Source organism: Hippocampus zosterae, chromosome 2 (genome assembly GCF_025434085.1).
Source record: "Hippocampus zosterae strain Florida chromosome 2, ASM2543408v3, whole genome shotgun sequence".
NCBI lineage: Eukaryota > Metazoa > Chordata > Actinopteri > Syngnathiformes > Syngnathidae > Hippocampus > Hippocampus zosterae.
The window spans coordinates 30,368,305-30,393,166 of NC_067452.1; the positions used below are offsets into that span (position 1 = coordinate 30,368,305).

General features: G+C 41.0%; 1 protein-coding gene across 1 annotated transcript in view; it reads left to right on the plus strand.

Moving 5' to 3' along the window:
• Nucleotides 1–19,315: 19,315 nt before the first annotated feature.
• sema3b (sema domain, immunoglobulin domain (Ig), short basic domain, secreted, (semaphorin) 3B) overlaps nt 19,316–24,862 on the plus strand; it is a 60,315-nt gene continuing 54,768 nt past the window's right edge. The window contains exon 1 of the mRNA XM_052059432.1: nt 19,316–19,597. The gene's annotated coding sequence lies outside the window, so the exon portion shown is untranslated. The remainder of the gene's footprint in view (nt 19,598–24,862) is intronic.

Genomic DNA, 24,862 nt, shown 5'->3' on the forward strand with positions numbered 1-24,862 from the left:
TCGTTCCTCCTCCTCTGTCCTCCTCTCTGTCCCCCCTGCTCGCCTTGTCACCATGGGAAATAGAGCCTTCAGTCGCTCTGCTCCCCAGCTATGGAACTCACTCCCCGCTGACCTTCGTAATACAGCCTCATTAACACATTTCAAATCCCGCCTCAAAACACATCTGTTTCGACAAGCCTATTCACTCAGACCATAAAGCCATTATTTTTATTTATTTATTTTTGTTGTATTTTTTCTTATCTTATTTGATGTAGTTTTTAACATTGTACTCGTGATTTTAACTGCTTGTTGTAAGGTGTCCTTGAGTTTCTAGAAAGGCGCCCACAAATAAAATGTATTATTATTATTATTATTATTAAGATAAGATAAGATATCCTTTATTCGTCCCACAATGGGGAAATTTACAGCCTCCAGCAGCAAGAATGTATGTAGAAAGAAGATAGGAGAAAGAGAAAAAAAAACAACAAACATCTTTCAATTAAATTTTACTTTCTAATGTTTGAGTCTCATGTAAAAAAAAAACAACAACACAATGTAAATCGTGTATACGGTATCAACTATATGTTAAGCTAGAAGCACAATTGTTAAATGAATACTTCCACAAAATGGTGCAGGGCTTATGTTAAAAAAAAAAAAAAAAAAAAAAAAAGCTGCTATGCCAACACAGACCGCAATGGTTGTTTCACTCCGTTTTTCCCCGCTGCTGTGTGACCCAAATGAATGCAGCAGGTGTCTTCAGTCCTTCTTCTAATTTAACGCATTGTGAGCCAATTCAGGGTCACTGCTCTCTATCTATGTCGATCATGCAGACTGACTGAAAACAAGTTTTCCTTTCAGAAAGTCAACAAAAAGAAGCGGGGGGAAAAAAAAGCACCGCTGTTTGCTTGGAAGGGAAACGAAGCAGAGCAGAAAGCTCGGTCAAATAGCGAAAAAAAACCCAACAAAAAAAAGGAAGAGCGTGGAGGTGAAAGCTCCACAGTAGGGAGACAATGAGCGATAAAGAGCAGGCAGGAGGTGTGCGATGTTAAGGTGAGATCAGGGGTCAAATAGTTCTTGAACAGAAGCGGGAGGACCACACAGGCGAAAAAGAGCACCTTGGAGCGCCGCTTATACTATTTGAAGGACGGATGTATTGCTTAGCGGCGTTTTTGGGCACACGGCGCCAATGAAAATGTATATTTGAACAGTGTGGCCTGGGCCATGCCATTCTCTTTGCTCACACAGACATGTTGGGTCAGACAGAACATAATTACTACTACACTCGGGAAGCCAAATGGAAAATGGCTAAAGGACGTGTGCCATCGTGTTTAACATTTACAATTCATTTAATTTTTGCAGGAAAATTAATACCCGTTCACTCCCAAAGACGTTTTGAAACGTCTTTTCAGGCTTGGTCCAAAATTGGTGTACTGAATGAGTTTTAAGAGAAGAGACCAAGCGACAAGTTTTTCTTCTCTTAACACCTCTTTTGGAATAAGTGGGGCAAAAGAGTCACAAAAAGTTCCGTTAAAAAACACTCAGAAGGTGGGTTACAGAGGAATTGATGTGCTGTTCACTCAAAAGTGTAAGTGGCCAAACTCGTATTAGAATTGAATGGACTATAACCATTAATTCATCATGGCTCTGCTAATAGAGCCGTGGCCTTGAATGTGAAAGTAAGTGAGCAAAGAATATCACTGAAGCAGCCCGAATGACGGAGAAGATTAAACACTGGGATAAAAATACGGTTTTGTAAGGATTATACATGTGGAGGACGAACGAAAGATGTTGCAAAATGGAAAAAAAAATATGCTACCTATCATAAAGGGCTGGAGGGACTCCAATCGAGCCATGGATTGACTGGAGGGGGCCACGGAACAAATTTTAGTATTGGACCCTAGGGGAGGACATGCCCCTTGTTACTATAAAACAACTTTATGTGTGTATTTGAACTTCTTGGAACATATTGCATAACTTATCTCTCACCAACCGCACCCATGTTTAAAAACAGAGCTATGAACAAAAAGTCGATATTGAATTAGTGGCCCAGCAGTTAAAGGAAAAAGTGAGACTCAATGAAATTTCCCTGGAAGTGTCACAGCATTTCAATGATGTTTAATGGCACACAACTGTTGAGGCTAACAGTTAAAACATAGTAGTTGCCAGTTGCAGAGTTGTTGTTGTTTTTTTTTAATAGCGTTTGACACATTAAATAGAGACGGAAAATACAGACCATAATCACTATTGTACTCAGGAAGCCTTCTATCATTCTTTTTCCATATCACATTTCATCGGGTCCAATCATAACTGCTCCATCAAGCAAGCAAATATTCAAGATTAGTCAAGCCCGCGAGGATGTTTGAATGACCGCTAGGTGCTGTTAGCATGACGCAGGATTTTAGATAGACACGTTTCAAAAAACATCACACGATAAGAATGATTACGAGACTCCCCCCAAAAGCAATTTCACACAACTCTGCCCTGAAAACCATTCGTGCAAGCTCGGCCATCTCAATTTTGGAATATTCCACTTAACCTCATCTGCTCATCTCTTGCAATGTCCTGTGGCTAATTTACCACTGTCGGGCTTTTGTGTCATTTCAACACAAAGTTCAAAAATACTCATCTGTGACAATTTGGGGATTAAAAATGTTATGGTTCAGTAAATAGATTTTGTTGCACTTGTTGTTTCGTAATTTCTGGCTGTATAATGGACAAGGAAGTAAGGGTTGAGTGCCTTGGCAAAGATCAGTGGTACTATCCTACCGAGGGGCCATTCGGCTTCCCAATGGCATCGTACTTCAGTCAAGCAAGCAGTAGGCCAGGAGAAAGTAAATGTGTGAGCTAATGTCTGCATTTTGCTGTCACCGTTTTAACAAGTCGCCTAGAAAAAAAACCCTGAACTGCACTGAAATAAGCACAGCAGACAGTGGACACACAAGAGTCGGAGCTACGATAAACCATTTTAGTACAGCATAAGTCATATTTTAGTTCAAATAAACTGATGAAATGTTGGTGGAGTCGTCGAGTTTGTCCAGAATTCAGCTCACCTGCAACCCTCGTGAGGATAAGTTGGATAGAAATTGACTTTTTTTTTGTGTTACAGTTTATTTCTATTGTTGCACTTGTCAAGGCAGGAAAACTCTGGAGTGAAACGATAAATCAAGGTGATGTATTTACAGTGCTGGAGCAACCAACTCCTCAAGGTACTTTTCATTCGGATCACTTTATGGACTTGTGACCCTAATGATTAATGATCGCCGCATTCCATTTACAGTAGGTGAGCCAACAAAACAATCATCGTACTTGTTCACATACTGACTGACAAGTCACTGTGATTGATTGATTGTGGAACGATTGTGTATTCTTTTTTCTTTCTCTCTTTCTTTTAACCACTCACCAGCCCTGACACAGTCAAGTGGGTTGTGTCAATGTACATGCCTTGAGGACATCATGGGAAAGTTAAGCCAATTCAATTGCATTTAACCCTTTCCTGCACCCTGTAACGAACCCCATCACATGATAAGACGTCCGCTGTAGCAACCGCTGTCCCTGAAAGGGTTAAATGGGTGTTATTGTTTAAAGTGCATAGACTTACGAATAATTGAATTTGTGAATCGGCCACCAATAGTTAGCAGCTAGTAAATCTTTATATTTTACTTGACGACAAAGCTTTGTCGCTCCCTTTTTAACAGCCATCTCGTTACCTCCTAGATGCATAATTTTCCCGCCAGACGCACAGTTCCAAATAATGTGCGTTTTTGGGACACAAGGAAATTTGTTAGTCAAACCAACCCCCGCTTCCCAACACCAAACAAAAAAAAAAAAACCACTACGGAAAATATTTTTTTCCAGCAATGAACGCAATTTGAATCGCCGCCGCTGTTGTTTTGATCTCATGTCAAGTAATCTCGCGTGACAAGATTTACGTTCTCATGAGACGAGATTGGCGAGATCGGCCTTCACTTCGTGGAAAGCAGACGGTGGCGAAGTTGTGTAACGTTAAAACAAGTGTTGTGAAAGTTTATTGCGGGGATATGAACTCAAAGACTGAACCATGGGATGAAATAAGAACATATTTCTCAGCAAATCTTGTATGCCTGAATTATTTACATTATTGCAGAATTTTCTATAAGAAATAAACCTATTATCAATGTATACTGTTGTTATTATCATATGCAATTGAATAAGTAGACCATTTCAAAATTCGAAATTTGGGACTCTAAATGCATAATGGGACTTTTCTGATCAGCGAGTCCCTGGGATTGAAAGGGCTCAACCTGTAAAATTATCACTGAGCAAAATGTGTTAATTCAAGGCTTTCGTTTTAGATTTGCACCCTTTTTTTTGTCTGCCTCTGCCGTACATGTAATACCAAGGTCATGGTGTAATGGCCGTGGAAGGTATTGGCTGCTAAGGTGTGCTCAGCTGTGCTCCTTGGTGAAAAGTTCACTGAGAATGAAAAATGGCTGAGTTAGTGACTGTGGGGAGGAGGGTAGGGGGTGGGGGGACTCCACAAAACCAATAGAACGTGCCAAAGCGTGCAACAGTGCAACAATGCGGCGGATTAGCTGGAGAGTTAAGGTCATCTCACACTGTCACGTACTCGACAAGAGCATCCCTTCCAATCTACTTCTTTTCGCTGCCCATTTGTCTTTGTCAATGGACGCTTAAAGTTATTATCAAATTGGAACCTAAAAAAAAAATCTTATGGCTCTTTTCCAAAGTGATAGAAATGGCTGAAGTTTTGAGTAAGAAAGGATGTGCTCGTGATATCAACCATAACAAACAAACTCATCTGTGAAAATTCAGTGGAGGGAATGTCATGACTTGAGTTTGCTTGGCTTGTCCTTGGACGGGTTCATTAATCTTCACTGATACAACGCATGATGGTAGCTGCAAAATCAACTCAGAAGTCAGGAGAAACATTTATTGGGACAGTTTAAAGAAAAGGCTCCCAGCAGGCACAAAATAAGGATCCAAAAACACATTGCCATGAATTTGCATAATTCACTCGGGTCTATCTGTTGCAATACTTTTTCCCCTCACGTTCAAAATTGTAGTTTGATTCAAATATTTATCAAGTACTGTACAATGATGCAATTATCATCACTTTAAAAAGTCAAATCAAATCAAACTTTCTGAATATCACTTGGTCCTCCCTGAATCCATGCAAATTAAACAAAAGACGTTTTAAAACGGTCTTCTGATAAACTGCCCAAATAGTCTTGCTTTTGATTTTGTTATGTCACCAATTTGAATGTAACCATTGTCAAACTCAGATCGCTGGCATTTTGCTCTGTTTCACAATGACCCCAAAGTCAGAATACTGTGCACAAATGGAGCCCGATTTTGAGTTAACAGACGTGTCGTAAACAAACGTAGTGTCTCACCGAGTCTTCTTGACAGGTCGCAGACGGTTTAGTGCACATTTGTCTAACTCAAGGCCCGGGGGCCAGATCCGGCCCACCAGGTCATTTTATGTGGCCCGCGAAAGCAAATTATGTGTGTCAACGTGCTAACATCTGTACTGAAATGTCAAATTGTCAAGTGTAATAAAGAAAGTTGAGATTTTGCAATAATTATGTTCCCCTGTTTACCCTCATTGAACGATTATTGAACAAACTACAGTACTTTGATCGTTTTGACTGATTGAGAAAGTAGTGATCTATTCATTTGTTGTGTACAAGTCATCATTTTGAGGTTTCACTGTCATAACGGCCCTCCGAGGGAAGATGTAACTCCAAATTGGCCCTGTATCTACCCCGGTCAAGGATGCCGCCTCGTACTGATGTCCAAAACCGTTTAATCGTGGAACACGGTGAAAACTAATACACATCTCAAACAACAATCAAAATTACAATATCTTGAACAGGACATTAAATAAATAAACACAAAATGACATACCGTGTGCACCTTGGTAAACCGAGAGTAGATCAAATTAAATCATGTAGACCACACGGTATCGTAGCTCTGTCTCTTTCTCTCTCTCTGCAGTTGTCTTCTCGAACTTTCTCTCCCTAATTCCTCGCTATCCACGGCACATGATCCGGAAGTGATTCTTAACAAATATTCCCAATAACATATTCAGAGGATTTAAAGAAAAAACAAATATCAAAGTTCACATAGAAATATAAAATACGTTTGCAAAACAACAATCCTAAAATAAATTGTATTTTTGTTGTCATGGCAACCAACAACTCAGTCTTGGCGCCAGTTACAGGCCCCCCCGACTAAAATGCGTTTTGACACCCCTGGTCTAGTGTGTCATCCTCAACGCTCCTTCGATCGTGACAACAGACTGATGTGAGCACACAATCACAATGCGATGTATACTATTTAAACAGTAACTTTGAAGAAATGGGGAAATATTGTCGACATAGCATAATCTGTCTCTTTTTTTTGGCCTTTTTAAAAAAAAAATCCTGAACATATAAAGAATGCAAATGCACATAACGCCTTCATCGACTTTGACAGCTGCTTGTCCCGCCTCCCCGGCTGACCTGCGCTAACGAACTGGATCTTGACTTAAACACTCGACGATTGGCGGGCTTTGACTTCCTTGATTAATTTAGCATGTTGAGATTGTAAAAGTTTGCCTAAGTGTGACATTATTGTGAACTGGTGGTCTTTTGGCCGGGGCTCATTAAGTAGCAGACATTTTTCCTCCCAAGCCTGCATAGCTGTGACTGGTTCTTGTTAAGGAGCAGTATACCACAGCAATCGTATATTAGAATTAAATTGTTCTTGTGGCACTATGGCGTGCGTTTAATATGAGACACATGTATGAGAACGTGCACACTCCGGATTAGAAGCAGAACAGGAAACTTGAGTTCTGAACTCCATCATGAAATGACACTTGAATGAAAGGCAGGCTGAGAAGCAACATACAGTACTGTGCGCTATATGCATACACTTATTTTTGTTTCTGCAATCATTTTTTGTGACATTGGCACATTCACGGATTTAGAATAGTGATCCTCAAAGTGTGATACTGGTAGTACCACTCGTAGCATAATTAAACAGAACGTAATGAATTAATCTGTTTGTGGGTCATGTGCATTGCTTAAAGCAGGGGTGCGCATTACGTCGATCGCGGACTGGTCCCAAGTTGATCGCGAGGAGTGTAGAGGAGAAAACCCCCCGAAACCATTAGTAAGTCTTTGTACATGTTAGTAATATATTTTTTATGTTAATGTACACTACCCTAATCATCCTATCAGTCTCATTTCCGCTAAAAATATATATAGAAAAAAAAAGATGAAGCAGGTAAATCTTTAACCTACGGTGACCTGCGTCCCCGGAAGTTGTTAGCGCTCAGCACTCTGCAACTACAGCTCGTGATCAGAGCTGTTGCGCTATATCTTTTATCGTGATCGTTATTCTCATTCAGAGTTTGTTTCGTGTACAACTCACCGAAGGCACGGGCAAAAAATAGGAATCGAGAGGGCCGAGGGAAGCACTTTAAAAGGGTGGGTGTGAGCTACGATAATTAACAGGGTGCAAAAGTGCGTCGCATGCGTGGTAACGGGTCAATCGCGGGAGATTGGTTGATCGAAAAGTCGATCTCCGGTCCAAAAAGTTTGGGCACCCCTGACTTAAAGTGTTACACACAGCAACTATTCATTTTAATTGTTCATCAGTTTATGGCAGCAAATGCACTGTCATGGGATGACAGAGATTTTGTTCAAGCACCTTTCTTTGCACATGTAATTAAAAAAATATCCAAATTGGTATATGAAAAAAATTGACTTCGATTTCCACCTAAAAAAAAAAGATACATAGACCACTAAAATCATAAATGTGAGCTACATGCCCAAAACTGCTCAATAAAAGTGCATTCCAACTATTGTCCCAGATCATCCCAAATGAGCCTCAATGACACGTTCGAGGATGCCGTACTTCCGTCGTCATTAAAACTTCCGCCCTCTTAATTTCAAAGTTCACTTAGTCTTGGTGTCATTTGTTTACCACAAGATGATATCAGCAGTGCAACGGGAGTTCACAGGAAAGATGAGCTCACTGACATGACAACACAAGTTCTGTTGGCCATTGTTGATATTCGTCTACTTCCTTTTCCCCGTGCGCTTTTTTTTTTTCATTTCGTTTTGAGACAGCCCATGCAGTATTTCTGTGTGCGTGAGAGAGGACGATAGTGAAGCAAAGATAGAAGGAGTGTGAATAAAAGTGGCTGTTGGTGACAGTGATCTCACTGCTTCCCCAAACCATCATGCAAGACACTCAGATTGTCATGAAAGGTCTTCTTTCGGAGAATATGACAAATGACATCATCCAGTTTACTAAACGAGGCCATCATATCAATAGTACAGTGACCACCAGCTTCCATAATTTATCATGCACTATTGCTGTTCATAGAAGTTGCGACAATAGCTACTATTTCACTCAGGACAGCACAGACATCTGCCGAAGCTGAATAATTCTGAAGAGTCCAATTAGCTGAAAAAGGATGACCTTGAAAGTCATGAAAATACAAACACCCTTCCAATGACGAAGGTGTTTAAATGTTGGTGTTTTAGAAAATGGTGTGAAAAGGTGTTTTTGGAATCCATTGTGATAGTGGCTTGAGGCATGGTGATCATTTGAGGCTTTTCGCATGCACCTGCACTCCCTTTCCAATGGCTTCGGTTTTCCCTCTCATAACATCTCGCTTTCTCATCAGATCCCCCCCTGCGTGTGTTGGCTTTACGACACACACGGCTGGCGTTCTGCTGCTTCTCTTGCTTTCGGTTCGTTGGTGTGAAACTGAGCAAGCTTGGTCAAGATCAAACAAAGCCACTCGTAAAGAGTCTGCCCAGGAAATGTGCACTTAAAGGTCAATCAGCATTTATAGTCTCGCTTTATTCCTAGAAAAACGATTACCAATGGCATCCATAAAACCCAAACGTGTGTGTGCGTGTGTGTGTGTGTGTCTGATTTCGATTCTGTTTACCATTGGGCTCACAAATGAATTTGTTGAGACACAACATGACTGCATTGTGGCTTAAGCACTTGGCGTATCTTCAGCTTATGCTCTTGTTTATTGCACATTCAGCTCCTTTTCCATGTTCACAAATGGGACAAAGGCAAGAAATTACTGAATAATGTGTGTGTGTGTGTGTGTGTGTGTGTGTTCACATTTGCCTATTTAGCCTCCTGGGGGAATACTCACCTTCCTCTCCATCACCCCCCCCCCCCCCCCCTACACACACACACACACACCCCACCCCCAAGCTGCCCACTTGTCTATTTGGTGCACAGGCTTTGGGAGGGGTTCTATGGATCCTATGTGGGCTTTTGGCAAAGTTTCGGGGAGTGTCTGGCACAAGTTCCCAGTCTTTAACAATGGCAATAAGCGCTCACAATAGCTGAGCCTTTCTCTCCGCCTCTTCTCCATCGCTTCAATCTCTCATCTGATCCTCTTGGCACCCGTTGTTGCCCCTTCAGTTTTCTGTCTTATCCACTTAACACACATTCAGCCCCTCCCATCCTCCACCAAACATTCATCCTACCTTTGCCTCACTGCCTTCCTCCCACCCGTATTCTCCCCCTCTTCTCACATTTTTCGTCAAAATCTCGACATCCCTTTCTCCCCTGGGGGAACTCTCTCAGTTGCTTAACTCCTTTTCATGTTTTTTTTTTGTCAACACCCACACCACACCCTGATATCTGCCAATCATTCCTCTGCCTTTAGGACTATATACGGCAAAACAGTCCCAAAACAAGGAAACAAAAGGAACACAGTCAAGGATGTTTGGACCCCAACTCAACTTCAACAATGCACAATCTTTGAATGGGAAAACATCACAGCTGCGAAATGTGACAGATTGTCCGTGTTTTGTTATGGAAATCACTGAACGTGAATTTATTATACCTGTAATGCTGAGTGAACCTGATATTTGAAAATTTCTGCATCCAACATTAGTATGCTGCTGTGTCGGGTCACCAAAACGCTGACCAGTACACATTTCATAAATAAATGCATGAAATTAACACGACATTGTTACACACACATAAATATGTATGTGTGTGTGTATCTCTCTCTCTCTCTCTCTATCTCTATCTCTCTCTCTCTCTCTATATATATATATATAATGTATAAACAAAACCGTGCGGTCATTTTGCATGGCCGCTCTACCTTCCTGCTTTTGTATCGTGGATACCGTGGCACACCTATTTTGCGCTGCTGCACCTCCCAGCCAACTATAACTAGCTAGCTCACGTGGCTGAAGATGATGCGGAGCCGCAAATTCACTTAGTGTTCAGCGTCAGCACAGCACAAGTCACGAATCACGAAACAATGATGGGGGGGGGGGGGGGGGGGACACACAGAAAAATCATGCTAATTGCTCACGTGTCTTGACAGACGGAGACGTGAAAGACCAAAATAAGGAATTGGGTGATATGGTATACTTGTGACACAGGTCTGGCTGGAACTGTGTAATCACGGAGATTAACAACAGCATAATAACAGGGAAATCAAAAAGTACCTGAAATGTTGTTGCCAAAATGTCCCTTTCCAGGGAACCTTTTTTCATTTCAAAGTAGCTTGGTCCTTATCCCATTGCAGTTTTTTTTAAAGATAGTGTACTTGACTCGGACTGTTTTTTTTCCCCTTCTCTAAATCATGGGACACTTTCACATACTGTCATTAGAGCTTCCGACAAGCGTACAGTTACACCGCTGTTGCACCTTCAAATGACCACAGTGCACGTACAAGGTCCATCATTCCTGCAGTATGCGAGAATGCCACGACAGGCGGATTCAAAAATAAAACAGATGATAATAGGAGCAGACACAACGGAGAGACAAGAGTCAAGGGCAGGATGCTGAGAGGAACAAAAAAATAAATAAAGAAACGAGAGCGAGGACGGATAAGAGCGCTGGAAAAAGAAGTACTTTGAAAAACAAGAGAGGATCACCGAGGACAGGACAAAGAAAAAGATGATGGCAGGGAAGAATATCAAAGGGAAAGAATAAGAGACAGATATCAGATAGTTACCATATAAGCATCTTTATCCACTATTCTTTTGTGTGTGCGTACAAAGGGGCAGCGCTTATGCATGCGACATCTTCTCAGACTGCTCTCAAGAGTTTTTTGAGGAGCTGGGCTGTTGTGTCTTTCTACTTATCCACATTTAAGTGTCCTTGGCTACCACTTGGAAAAACACACAACATCTGATGGAAATCACATGAGTAAATACCCTTTTTATTTCAGAGAAGAGAAATACACTGAGAAGTCAAAGACGGTTATTTTCGATAGATCCAGCACCTCCAGAATGATTACTCTTTGAAAAAACCCCACAAAAAAACCCACCATCCTGCTGCATTGTTCAATTTGGTATCACAAACTGTTTTTTTGTTGTTGTATTCGATCTTCCGTCCCAGTCTGCATTTGTGGGATGCAATTCTGCTCCATACACTGATCAAGTACCTTTCAATATCTCCACACTTTGCCTTTTCTTCTCACCCTTGTCCTCTTTCGAAAGCATCTTGACTGACACATGGTTTAAAAAGCGATATGATACCGTACAACATATTGTGCGCAGCCGTAAAGCTTTTTCAAAGGCTCACTCATTTCATGCTGCAGAGCGTCCATATATCAAATCACGCCATGTATGGGGATGAGTCGCAGCTGTCATTTTTTTTTCTTTTATAGTCTAGTCAAATGGTTCCTAACCTTGTTAGAGGTACCGGACCCAACCAGTTCATATGCACGTTTACCGAAGCCTTCATTAGTGAAAAAATAAAAATATATATACATATATTTTTTACAAATTCATTAAAACAATATTTATTTAAAATTTTTTTTATTAAAATCAGAAAAAGTCAATAAAATTACATGGCATAAGTATAGGTTTTTAAAAATTGTATAATACAGGATCACAACAGTCATACGGTGACTACTGAGCGAACTAAATTTCCCACAGCACTGATTGGACAAGCAATGTCATGTGATCATCTGCGGCCAGCAATGGCCAAGCGGGCGTCATAATTAATTGACATCTTGAGTCGGATGTGTCTTAACCTCCGTGGCAGAGGCTCCGTCGAACCCCTAAGACCGATTCACCGAACCCCTGGGGTTCGATCGAACCCAGGTTAAGAACCACTGGTCTAGTCTAAATTGGGTTTGGATGGATTGTTGGCCTTTTTTGCAGTCTTCTTACATAGTGAACAGGGGGTGCTCTGAGTTTCCAAAGAACTTATTTTGATTAAATGTTCCACAATACACAGGGGTGCCCACTGACAATGCCAAAATAGAAATAATCCATTTCAGGGTCAGTGTTAACAACATAAATCTGTGCAGAGGTCTTGTACAATCTGCTGAAACCTGGTGTGAAGTCGTCCATTGAGGAGGGCCATTGATGTGATAACGTTTTACTCAAAAAAGCCACAGAAAAAACAAACCAAAAAAAAGCAAAAAACACTCAAATTAAATCCTTGAACGTTCGCTGGAATTTGGCCTTCACATTTGCAAGACTCTGAACACAACCACATATTTGGACCCCCCCCCCCCCTTTAAAAAAAAACGCAACACAAACTGTAACGTTGGTATCACTGTTTTGTGTTTTGAGATGTGACTCGCACACAGTTGCACCAACTCTGCGCTCGTTTCCCACGGAGCGGTGCGAATGAATTTGGGCTGTAAATGCAGGGCTTATCTGCCTGTCATCTCATAACAATCCCGAGCATGTGGAAATGCAAAAGCGGGATGTGTGAACAACCCTGATGTGGCGCTCACAATCAACACACATTACATTTAGAAAATCTCAAACATGTTACTCTATGACAACATGCAGGTGTTATGTACAATCCTTCCATCCGCTTCCTGATGAGATTATACACGCTCGTGGGTTGAATTTGATTCACGGAGCGTGAGGTTAAGGTTACGCTTTCTTTGTATGCGAATTGCCATGAGGACAAAAACTACAAAAGAGATTCCAGTCATTTGGAAGGCTCAGAATGTATGATTTTACAGTTGTATAATTCTCTTCTGGTAATTCCCATCAATCAAAGAGAGAGAGAGAGCGTAGAGACAGTATCAGAAAGATAAGCAACGTGTACGTCAGCGCATGGAGCCAACAAGGTCACGTTCGCTTTTAACTCGCTCTAGTTTCATTATCTGGAAGGTCGCTGTGGCAGACTCCATGTCTTTGGGAATACGTAGAAACATATGATTGTAACCACACATAACAATACAGTAATCTTAATAGCAATGCAGACCGCTACTTTCATGGCCGCGTTCATCCCAACACAGACAATCTTTTTTATATGGCACCAGAATTTGGAGGTTAACCTCATCCGCAAGAATTAGTATCCAAATACAGCAGACGGTTACGCTGGTCGATAGCAAATTTTTGTCGGGCATGGCTTTATGTGTCCTTCAACGCATTTCTGACGTTCATTTAAAGCCATCTCCTCATCTTCTTATTTTGTTATACATAAAGGTCTAGGTTTACATGCTTTATAATTCTAATCAAGACTGCTGAAAAAAAGTGCCATGATATTTTTTTTAGTAGGGTGGCATGATGGTTGACAAGTTAGTACATGCACTGCACAGTGCAGAGGTCAAGCGTTCGAATCCAGATTCTGACACTTCCTTTGTGGAGTTTTCTCCTGACCTCCTGCATGGAGGTCATGTGGCAGGTTAAAGGAACACTCTAAATTGTCCCTAGGTGTGACTGTGAGTGTGAATGGTTGTTCCTCTATGTATGCCCTGCGATTGGCTGGCAACCAATTCGGGGTGTCTCCCGCCGACTGCCCGATGACAGCTGGTATAGGCTCCAGCAAACACCGCGAGGATCAGCAGATTAATTAAATGGATGGATGGATAAATACAACAGTGACAATGATTCAAATGTGAAACAATAATTGGTAAACCGTAAATTGTATAATCTCGACTTCACTTAAATGGGCATTGAGATATTATTATCACGTCAAAGGTAGATAGCGACAACATTCGAACTGAGATACGCTCGGAATCCCAGCCCGAAGATTATTCCATGTGTTATAATGAACTCATGGAAGTTGTTTGCTAATTTGGAAATGTTATCTGTGCTTGTGTACCGCTTAGACATCTTAAATTCCAGACAGAGGAGGAAAGAGGAGCAACGTGAAGTATTCTGCAGTCTATTTCCCCTCACTTTTGACGATCATTCATCCTTGTGGTGTGGACCACTGGCTTGGTTCTGGTATCCAGTTGACCTCCAGGCCTGGGAGAGTGGCCCAGAACTATCTGGCATTCATAACTCAGCACAGGGAACACTTTGTCCTTCTCACTTCATTCTTTCCTTCTTTTGTTTCCATTTTCTGTCACTTAGTTTCTTGGCTTTTCGCGGATCACTGGCTCCTGTCTCAAGGAGAGTAACTGAAACCTTTGACATTTAACAAGCATTCCATAAGTTTCTTCTGAAAGTAAAAGTGTGATGCAAAAGCAAAATGGCATTTTGGAGAGCGAAGCCCTGTAATTTCAGCACCTTCTCCATCCCTTGATGCAGGTTGGTCAAGAAATACCAATAGTATTTCGACAGTGGCAGAAGTTTATGGATTTTGCTGCTATACTCTGCCAAAATCTTGGTTTTACTGTTTGGTGCTTTCTACCGCCTTGATTACCGATTTGTCTTACTGTTTATTGTGCATGTTAAATTGCTCCATGTACAGCACTTTGTATGCAGCGATGGCTGTTTGAAAGTGCTCTATAAATACTGTTGACTTGACTTGACAAAATAGCTTAAGAGACGGAGTGTTTTGGTGTGGTAAAAAATATGATCTAGTTTTGCGCCAGTAATATCTGTACAATTTTTCCACAGCGGAAGGTGTATTATTGAGAGTGATACATAATGATACAGTGATCAATTATGTTGCACCCAAAATGTATATTGCATGTTACTGTGGATGTGCATAATGAGTATAATTGAGTGGTACAATACAATACAATACAATACAATACAATACAATACATCCGTATGTATATAGCACCTTCACAACAGCTGCAGTTGAAACAGTGCTTTACAGAACAGTCAACATAAAATAAAATATGCATGCAAATCATGCAATCGTAGCCACCATGACTGCATACGTTGTTGTTTGAAGCAGTTACAGATGGAAAAAGGAGAAAATTAAAGTGTCCTTTCCCCAGAGGATCAGAGGCATCATGCTCAAAGTTTCCCACACATCTGTTTCAAGCTAAGTTTGAAAATACATAAGAAGCTGGAGCGTCCATTGATGTATAAAGAGATTGGTTCACTTCTCCTGTCCCATGTAAATCCGCTTCAATTCCAAGCGGCGACTCTCGGTTCCTAGTTCACATCCGTGCTCCGCGCCGACGCTCCTCTCTCCTCAGCTTCGGCTTCACAAGCCATCCATCCTGCCGCACCAACGCAGACTGTCCAACAGTGCCGACATCTCCGCTGAACAAAACGGGGCTGTGAAAAATGCTGCCCACTACAGGCCCAATAAGACACAAGCGTCCTGGGGTTGTCGAGTGGCGACAGTCAAATTACGCCAACATTCCCCCCATACAAAATCAGTGCTGGTATACGCGTACTCTCATTGTCCCATTTTGCAAGTTGTTTAAAATTGAACAACTACGCCCTTGATGATTTAGATGATTTGCTCCAACATTTCATGTGTTCTTTGTCCAGATAAAAAGAACACATGAAGAGAAATTCTTCCAATGCAGAAATGAATCAGATCAATTCCACGGATACGCAGGATTCATTGTAATCCATTTGCTCAGTGGAAGATGCCCAATGGCATACACCCTGCTTTTCTAGAAAAGTCAAAAGGTCCACACACACACGTCCAAACAACAAGCCCACCATCTCAATGCATTATTAAGGTTTCTGGTTGCCACATGTACACACATGCTGACACACACATGCACACATGCACACACACGAACTGGGTGAGGTCAGGTGGTTTTGTAATCGATGCAGCTGTGTGCTCTGCTGGGCTGTAAAATTATTTCAGTCTTTAATGAATGTAACACACGCACACACGTGTGCATTCTTATCATTTTACAAACACTACAGTAATTCAACTGCACCTGTTCATGCTGTGTGTGTGTGTGTGGGGGGGGGGGGGGGGTCCACCAAGGGACATATGTGGGATACTCTTCATCCATTCACCAGCATTGTAGTGAAGAACTAGAGGTGTGCCATGAACCTCCAATTAATTCTAGTTGTGATCACAGGCTCTTTTTAATATTTATACAGAATATTACATCCATGTCCTACAGTGTCAGTGATTTGGTCAAGCAGGAAGCAGAAGCAGAATCCCCATGACATAAATCATTAATGTGTGTCTATGTGTGTGTGTGTGTGTGTGTGTGCGTGAGTGAACTCTTTGAAGTGTAGTTTAGTTTAAGGCATGAAATATTTATACGAATCAGAATGAAAAGAGATAATCTGTGCATTAACTTGTGATCGTAAGTATGCCAACTTGCTTGTTTGAGTAGCCCTTAGGTCAAAACCAAAACCTTATTGATTTATTGATTGATTTCAGTAGTTTGAATTGCTTTTAAGTCACTTGTAAAATCACTTTTGCAGCATTTATATCCGCTTGAGAATTTATTGTGATGTTAAACTGTTCATTTTCATTGGTTTAGTACAAATCTTTGTACGTTTATGAAGGACACAAATAATGATACAAATATTTGCTGGCCGACAAGTACAGTAGTCTTCACTGACCGATGTAAAGGAAGGGCAATGCAGCATCATGGAAGGAGGATTGCATGTGTGAATGTTTAAAAGTGGACGGATGAAGGACAGAAGAGGCTACGTGTACAGTTGAGTGCATGAGCCATGTGTGTGTGCGCATGTGTGTGTGAGAGAGAGGCCAGACGTCAGCTTTGACAATAGCCTGCTGAGACCTGGGAGGAGGTCGGCCTCGTTAAAAGAGGCCTTGAACAAACGGAGAATAGCGGTAAATGTAACGAGGGAGGGCTGTGTACACGGGGCTTATTTGGTGTGATGTTAAATCAGGTGAGAAGAAATGACACAAACTAATTTACAGGTTTCAAAGTAAATGTAAGTCAAGGAAATGTACACTTTGCTGGAACCCGTCTTGAGTTTGGTGGTCCACCATTGTTGTTTTGGTGGTGACATAGTCACCAAATGACATTATAAAAACTTTTTTAAACGTTTTTAAAGCATTTATATCTTGTAAATAATAGTGATCTCAGCAAATGGTTAGGTCACAAAGTATTTATTTGTAATGTTTTTTTCGGGGGGGTTCTGTGTGGCCCCTATTCTCCTTTTTTAAATGAAAGCAAAGTGTGTGTTCCTCACTAATAGAATGTAAAAATAAAGTGAGAATAAAGGTCACACAAACGGTTTTACAGCTTGGGCGGCGGCGCAAAGGTGAAGAAAAATAAAGTTAAAAATGAGCAGCATGTAAATTGATGCTAAACTATTAAAGGCAGAGGGAAACTGAATTAAAGTGATATCGCCCCGAAAAAGACAGATGGAAGGATTAAAAAGGAATGAGTAATTTCAGATAACGTAGAGGACGCAAAATGAAGAAAAGAAAACCACAGGCTCCTTTGAGGAAAGGTTAGCAATGACGCAGGATAGAAAGGCAGGGTCAAGTGAGTGTGTGTATGTGTGTGTGTGTGTGTGTGTGTGTGTCTGCCCCTGACAGCATGATAGAAAAGCACAAAGAGACAAAGACATTCCCTATTTTGTTTCATGAATAAAATGGCGGGAAACACTCTTCCTGCATGTGCGTGTCATAGGATGGGAGTAGCAAATCAATCGCTGATGAATTAATGATGAGCAAACACATTTCTAAATAGGCTGCAAGAGTCAGTGAATGATGAGCTTATAAAGAGAGAAGTGGATCCGGTAGGTCAGTTCTTGCTATGGTTGTGTGCCATCAAATATTTGTCCGTACTTACCATTTTTCTTTTGATTATTTTAAATTTGTGGCCCACAGGTGTCATTCATAAAAATATATCCTGTCATTATGGTTTCTGCCTTAACGTAGTTTACCAATAAACTATAGCGTACTCTGATTTGCGTACAAATTTGGGTTACATTGCCACCTTAGAAATGGAAGTCTTTCGTAGCACTTGTCCTCCTTCGGGTTGGAACTGGCGCGTGAGTTGGAGCCTATCCCAGCTGACTTAGGATGAGTGGCGTGCTATACATCAGGTACATTTCGACAAAACATCAAGGGATGAGGCTCCACTGTCGTCGGGGAAAATTTAAAGGACTACGGATCAGTGATGGAGCAGATCCAAATGGGTTTGAAGATGGCCCACGTTGTGTTTAATGCCACACAAGGACAGTGAAGAAGCCACTTCACCTCTGGACTGCGATGGCAGTGGAGTGGAGCTGGAAGAGGTGTGTGTTAATGTGCGTGTCACACCCACTTCTGCTTTCATGCCTCATCGAGCAGTTGAGTCTCAAATATTTACATAAGCCCATTTTGCTAGAAGTGACTGTTGCTTTTGGTTTGTTTGTTTGCACGGTAATAACAATTTAGTGCTGGAAATTGAACCGCTTAAAAAGGGTTAACCTGATGTTTTCAAAAATAACATCGTGATCACAGTATGTGGGTAAATAGTAAATGGAAATACAGAATATCTGAACAAATGTTTAAAACGCATAACCAAAGCACTGACAAAGCATAAAAACTGACATAGTACAAGACTGAACAAAGAATGTACCGCAGTGAACTCATACTTCCAGAAAAATACCAAGAAGAAGGAACGGCACAGCTAGGTTAGCTCAGAGGTCAGCTAACACGCTCAAGATCAATACATATGTAAGCTAGCTGTTAGCTTTTCTGATATCTGGTGGTCATTTTTGACAAGTCTTCTCATTATTGGTGTCTTGCAGGACGCGTTATATTTGTGAACAATAGGCACCACGGTACTTCCGGGTTGTCACCCAGAAGAACTTATGACATCATGGTGAATTGTTACATTGGACGGAATATTCAGTTGCTCACATGATTAGGGCCGACCCCTAAAAGCAGGCAAATTCAACGAGAAATAGGGACTGTAAAATGTTCAGAGATTTTGACAAAGACACCTTGGAACTGTTTTGAAATATGATATACATTTTGTCATCAAATTATTTGGTTTCTTCACAACTACCAATGATAACTATTGGCCAGCCATGCAAATGATCATTTAAAAATATATATTGGTCCTATTTAGGGCTATCATTCCATTGTTGTTGTGTACCCTTAGATACTGAAGGTGTGATTCACGTTAGGACAGTTGGAATGGGATTTTGGATGGCAGCGGGAAAAAAAGAAAAGGTGGAGGAAGGAGAGAAAGAACTGGAATCACTCCTGTGTGGCGTCCCACCCCCTCCTCTCTCCAAGAGGAAGGACAGAGGGGAGCGAAACCACACTTGCTCTCCCAGCACAGGACTCCGGGAATTCCGGGAGCCTTGGAGTTGTGTCGTCTCATACACACAAAGGCAAATACTACACAGCTGCAAAAATCCCAGCAGGACACGAACAGAGGAGTATAGTAGCGAGAAAAGATTGAGGATACATCTTCCCATTGCTGCCCATTTACCTCGTGGAGGAATTGGCACCTGCCAGTGGGGCTGATGACACAGGCGGGACACAAGCCAGAGGAGCTGAGCTGCTGGTGACAAAGGTGAGACGCACCTTCATTGCTGGGCCTTTGCCCTCTTATATCAACTGGCTTGTGTGTTTTGTCTTGGAGAGGTTTGCCCATAATGAGTAACTGATGGAGGAAGTTTTGTGTGTGTGTTTGTGTGAGAGAAAGATAGACAAGGTGTGTTCAGGTGTGTCCAATATCTGCATTCTATTGCTCTGGTGGAATGGGCCAACATGTTTAAAGTGTTGCTTAGTCATTTTATACATAATTTGAAAAAATATTTTGCGTCTTTTGTGATCCATGTCTATAAACCTTGTTCCATGATTTGTTCTTTCATTGACTTAAAACCGTGGCGAGCCTTGAGATTCGAATTCAAAAAATTGAAAATGACCATATTGTTGAGATTATAAATCCCTCTGGAGAATAAACCACTTTTTGGGGGGGGAAATTTATTTGACAAAAACCGAGACCAGGAACAGTAGAACTTGGGCTCGTACTCAAAGTTCCCATTCCTGAATAATGTTGACAGCAGCGAACAAGTTCTAGTTGGATGAAATTTCTGCTTCTAAATACAGAAAATTGTCTCTTTTCTGTTTAAAAAGGTTTACCTTCCGACAATCTCACATCGCATTGCGGCAAAAGGTAAAATCCTAGACACGTATTGCCTTTTGGTTCTGTAAATATTAAATCCTTGCTGTTGGCTAAAGCCACGTGCTAAACTGGCGATACGTCACACATTTCTACTTTGAATTACATTTGGCCATTAGTAAATACTTTTGGTGCATTACCACCACTTTCGTTGGCATGCGGCATCCGCAAGCTCAGCAGGTGCTCAGTGCGTCAAGCAGTACAGAATGTAACAGTTCGAGTCCCAACTGCTGACTGATTTATAACATAGGCTGTGTTCAGAAATTAATGGTAGGGGGTGTGCGCGCTGAGTTTCTAAACACATGCACCGTCAAAGTGGTGTTAAGGCATCACAGTGAATTTCTCAACGCAAGCCAACGGAACGAGGATTTTGGGTGTCAGTAACAGCTCTAATTTTAATATATCCACATAGCAGTATGAAAAAAAATAGACTCATAGTCCCAAAATATGTATCTATCTACACATATTGCTTTGACTTGCGAGCAGAGATTTTAGAGACAAGTGCTGCAGGATGGCAGGGAACTCGGCTCAACCCAAATCACTTTACGAGAGGCAGCTGTCTGAACGAAAGAAGCTTCAAGCTTTTAAATGTCCTTCCCAGCTGAAATTTACTATCAAACTAAACATATCACCAAGAGAATTACACATTGTTTATTTAAAACAACTTAGCTTTGCCTCTGGAAAGTCTGTTTAGTTTAAAGCTAATAAGCAATATAAATGCCATAGATGGGCTAACAAATAGCATCTGTGTCATAAACCTTGAAGCATACTGGAGCAACACATATAGCCGGTCAATATAACAATACTCACAGGCATATACTCTTTATTCTCTTTGAAAAATAACTAATATTTTCTTTGTGTGTTTTATACAGCCCTCACATGGCTGTGATGCATACACCAGAAGGAGCAGCACAGCGTGTATTCAATTAAAGCAAAATATGTGACAAAAACCTTTTTTTAATCATGTCATTACTATGTAACAAACTGAACTCATATCTCAAGGCAAGACTATTCCTGCTTTTCATTGGTAAGCATTCACATATTATTTGTGGGACTGTCCTGATATTGTGAACGGCTGGTTATTGTGCACCAAGCCTTAAGCTCCTCTGCGCCTTTTATTCTCTTAACTTCATTTGACCCTTTGTCATTCTACTGCTGGTTATCTCCCAAATCCACAGCTCAAAACGACAGGCCACCGCCGGGGTCTCCAGCCGCTTCTCCATCTCTTACCCCTCATCTGCCTTCATAAAATTTTATATTTGTATTTTTTTCTGCTTTGTCTTATATTTTAATGTGAGGCAGAGCGTTAGCATCTTTTCTTATACTCAGTTGATGTTATTCCGCCGCGGGAGGGCTTGCAGGTGTGTGTTTTGTCTGTCATCTCATCTATTCAGTCCTGTAATCCCAGGTCTTGATGGTCTTTGGAACATTCCCTTCCCGGCGCCACTTTAACCTGCATTGTAACCCTTCCATTAGCAGACCTCACAAGCCCCCGTTAGCAACAAAGCTACTGTACATATTGAGGTTGACACACTTGTGTAAAGTAAAGCTCTTCGTTGAACAGAAAATCAAACACCACGTTTGTTGTGTCTCAGTGGACCGTGTCGTTGAGACATCAGCCATCCTCCAAGAAATGGATCGTGAAATTATCCTGTTGGAGAAATTAGCAGCCAGTGATATTGTTTGAAATGCTTTGTGTTGTATTCACAGTGGAAGCAGAGGTCATTTGTAAAATTATTTTGTCGTCTTTTGGAGATCGGTGGGTTCGGTGAAGAGGTTTTTGTCTCAAGATGTGCGCAGTGTGGAAGGCCTGATATGCTGTATTCAAGACTGGCAGAGCATGAATAAAGCGAGCTAGAGTTTACCTGGTCTGACCTCAAAGCATTGCAATCTAATGGAAACAAACAAACACAAAAAAAGGCGGATGACCTCGATAAGCTAGTATTTGTTTGGTGACAATTGCGAAAGTTCTGCCTGCAAAGCTAATCTGTTTTGTTATTTCGCATTTATCTCTCCACGCAGAGATGATCTTGTGATTGGAAGTTGTGATAGCCAGTATATTAGTAACTCAGACTCCCAAGTGGAGTTCCAATGTACTTGTTCAAGTTGGCAGACACACATTTTAGACTCTCATGTATTGTGTATAGTAGAATGATTTCTAGAATTGTGTCAGAGTCATGCATTCATGGAGCAGAGGTAATCTAAAAAGATGAGTGTCCATGTAAAGACATTATGAGAAAAAGGTCAAAATATAGCGAGCCATTGTTGTATGAAGCCGGAAGTACGTTTGTGAGATTGCCAGTCAAAATAAAAGACTAGCGTAATCTCTGAAGGACAGGCAGTAATGTGCACCTGCTCACATGATGCATTGGCCTTTCTGTTCACATTGTCGCCGCAAAGTTGACATTTATTTAAGCCGCTGGGGGGGGGTTCAAGGTTCCTCTGCTGATTACTCGGCGAGACTGCTGAGGTAACTTGATGTTTGAGTTCATGACGGTCAGTGATCCACTGCCACACCCTCAAAGCCATTAACCCCCATCTCAACCCCTTACTCGCTGTGAAACCCCATTAACCTTCTTCTCGAACTCTCCCCTGTCAGCCATTACTGGCCACGCACGTTATGGATGACAAAAGATTTGAGGTTTTATGCATGGTGCTGTCATGTATACTACCATTACACACATACACACACACACGCACATATATATATATATACATATATATATATATATACACATACACATATATATACAGATATATATATATATATACACACACATTATATATATATATATATATATATATATATATATACATGGAGAGAGAGAGAGAGACACTGCCAAGTTCCCTTTGTTTGAAATATTTAATAAGTGTGTCTGCTGTCTTGAAATATTGACTTTTTTTTCTATGCAGCCATGGGGGACAGATGAGAGTTGAGGTTGTTCTCTCAGTCCAATAAAAAGCAAAAGGCTGTTCGGGCAAAAGGCTGTTCGTGCATCAAACTTTCATTGGGTTCTTTTATTCATTCTTCCACTGATGTGTTTTTTTTTAATCCGATGTGCGAAACACAAATATGGCAAATATGTTGTTAATTTAATTATATTCAGTCTAATCATGTCGACCAAATACTTGATTGCATTTTTTTTAATGGCAATTGTGGGCCATGTGTTTTTGTAGACAAAGAGATTTTCGATTATGTAAACTGTGACATTTTTTAACACCATACCCTACCCACCATGTTTGTTGGAAGGCAAGTGTCACCATACTCATATTGCTTTATACTATTAATCCCATTCGAAGGTGATATCGAGATTAATTTTTTCGTGCAGTTTCCGACACTGATCGCTCGAATTGGCCTGAGGTCCAACTGCTTTGTCGTCACAATTGAACCCTGCCTGAATGGGTTTAGAACTACACAGACTTTTTGACTGATTTGATTGACCAAATGAACTACACTAAAATCGAAAATGAGCAAAAATTCTTTTAGAAAGACTCAGCCAGCCCATGAAGTATGCAATACTCTCAAGTAGGTTACAGCTCCAGTGCGGGATAATGGGTGTCATATGATATGTGTAAACAAGAGTCACACCTGGGATATTATGATAACACATGAGTTGAACCTGAGGTCACAGAAAGGGACACGGAGGAAGCATATTTTGGATAACAAGTGATAACACTCTAATTGATTTGGAAAAACTAGCATTCAGGGAGGTGCAAAAGAAAACCAATGTGAAAGAAAGAAAGATGTTTAGCTTGATCCAAAATTCCTAAATGATGTCATGGGCGTCACCCATCCCGTCTGGAGTTTCACCACACGTACATATTAACGGTGAAATTTGGTGACAAGGCCATCTTAAGTACCTCAATATTATTGCATAGTAATATCTGGGGAAATCAATTTAGGTGTTGTTGAGGAATAATTCCTCAACAGTGTGTCTTCACAAAGGGTCAGCTGAGTTCTTAATAGCGGGACCTCTTGTCAACAGATAAGGAAATACAGTAATTTAAACTTGCTGATTGGCCTGAGGTTTAGTTCGTGCTGAGGACACGCTGGCCAATCTTTCTTCATCACCCGAAGAGTGTTCCCAGAGGAAGGACAAGTAACATATCCAATATTACTCGTAGGCAAGCTGCGGTTGTGTTATTGTTCGGAAACCTCAAATAAACTTTCAAGGCAACAAAGGCTGTGACAGTGAAAGATTGACTTCTAGTTCTGGAAATCAGAAGCATATTCTTTCTTCTCGCTGTCATCACCAAGGCAGTGGTGGCTAGTCCGTGCCAACAAGGCCTTCTATGCTTGCTCAAACGCTTTCAGAAGTCAACACAGCAATGTAACTACAACTGTATTAGCAAGCATGCTGTTTTACCTCTGGTTAGTCAATGCAAACCAAGTTCAAAAGAGCAAAACACTGTTCAAAAGTTCAAAAGAGCAGATCTGCTGTGATCTGCCTTTCTTAAAACGATTCTCATCAAAATGAAGTAAATAGGTTTGATAAGAAGAGCGTATTTGCAGTGCGCTGGCGGAAAATGGAGATGATAAAATGTGTTTATATTGATTGTTTAGTGATGCTCTTTTAATAGTGCACAGCACACAGAATCTCAAAATGATTAAAAAGTTCAAATCATCATGAAGGGGCAATAGACGGTTACCGT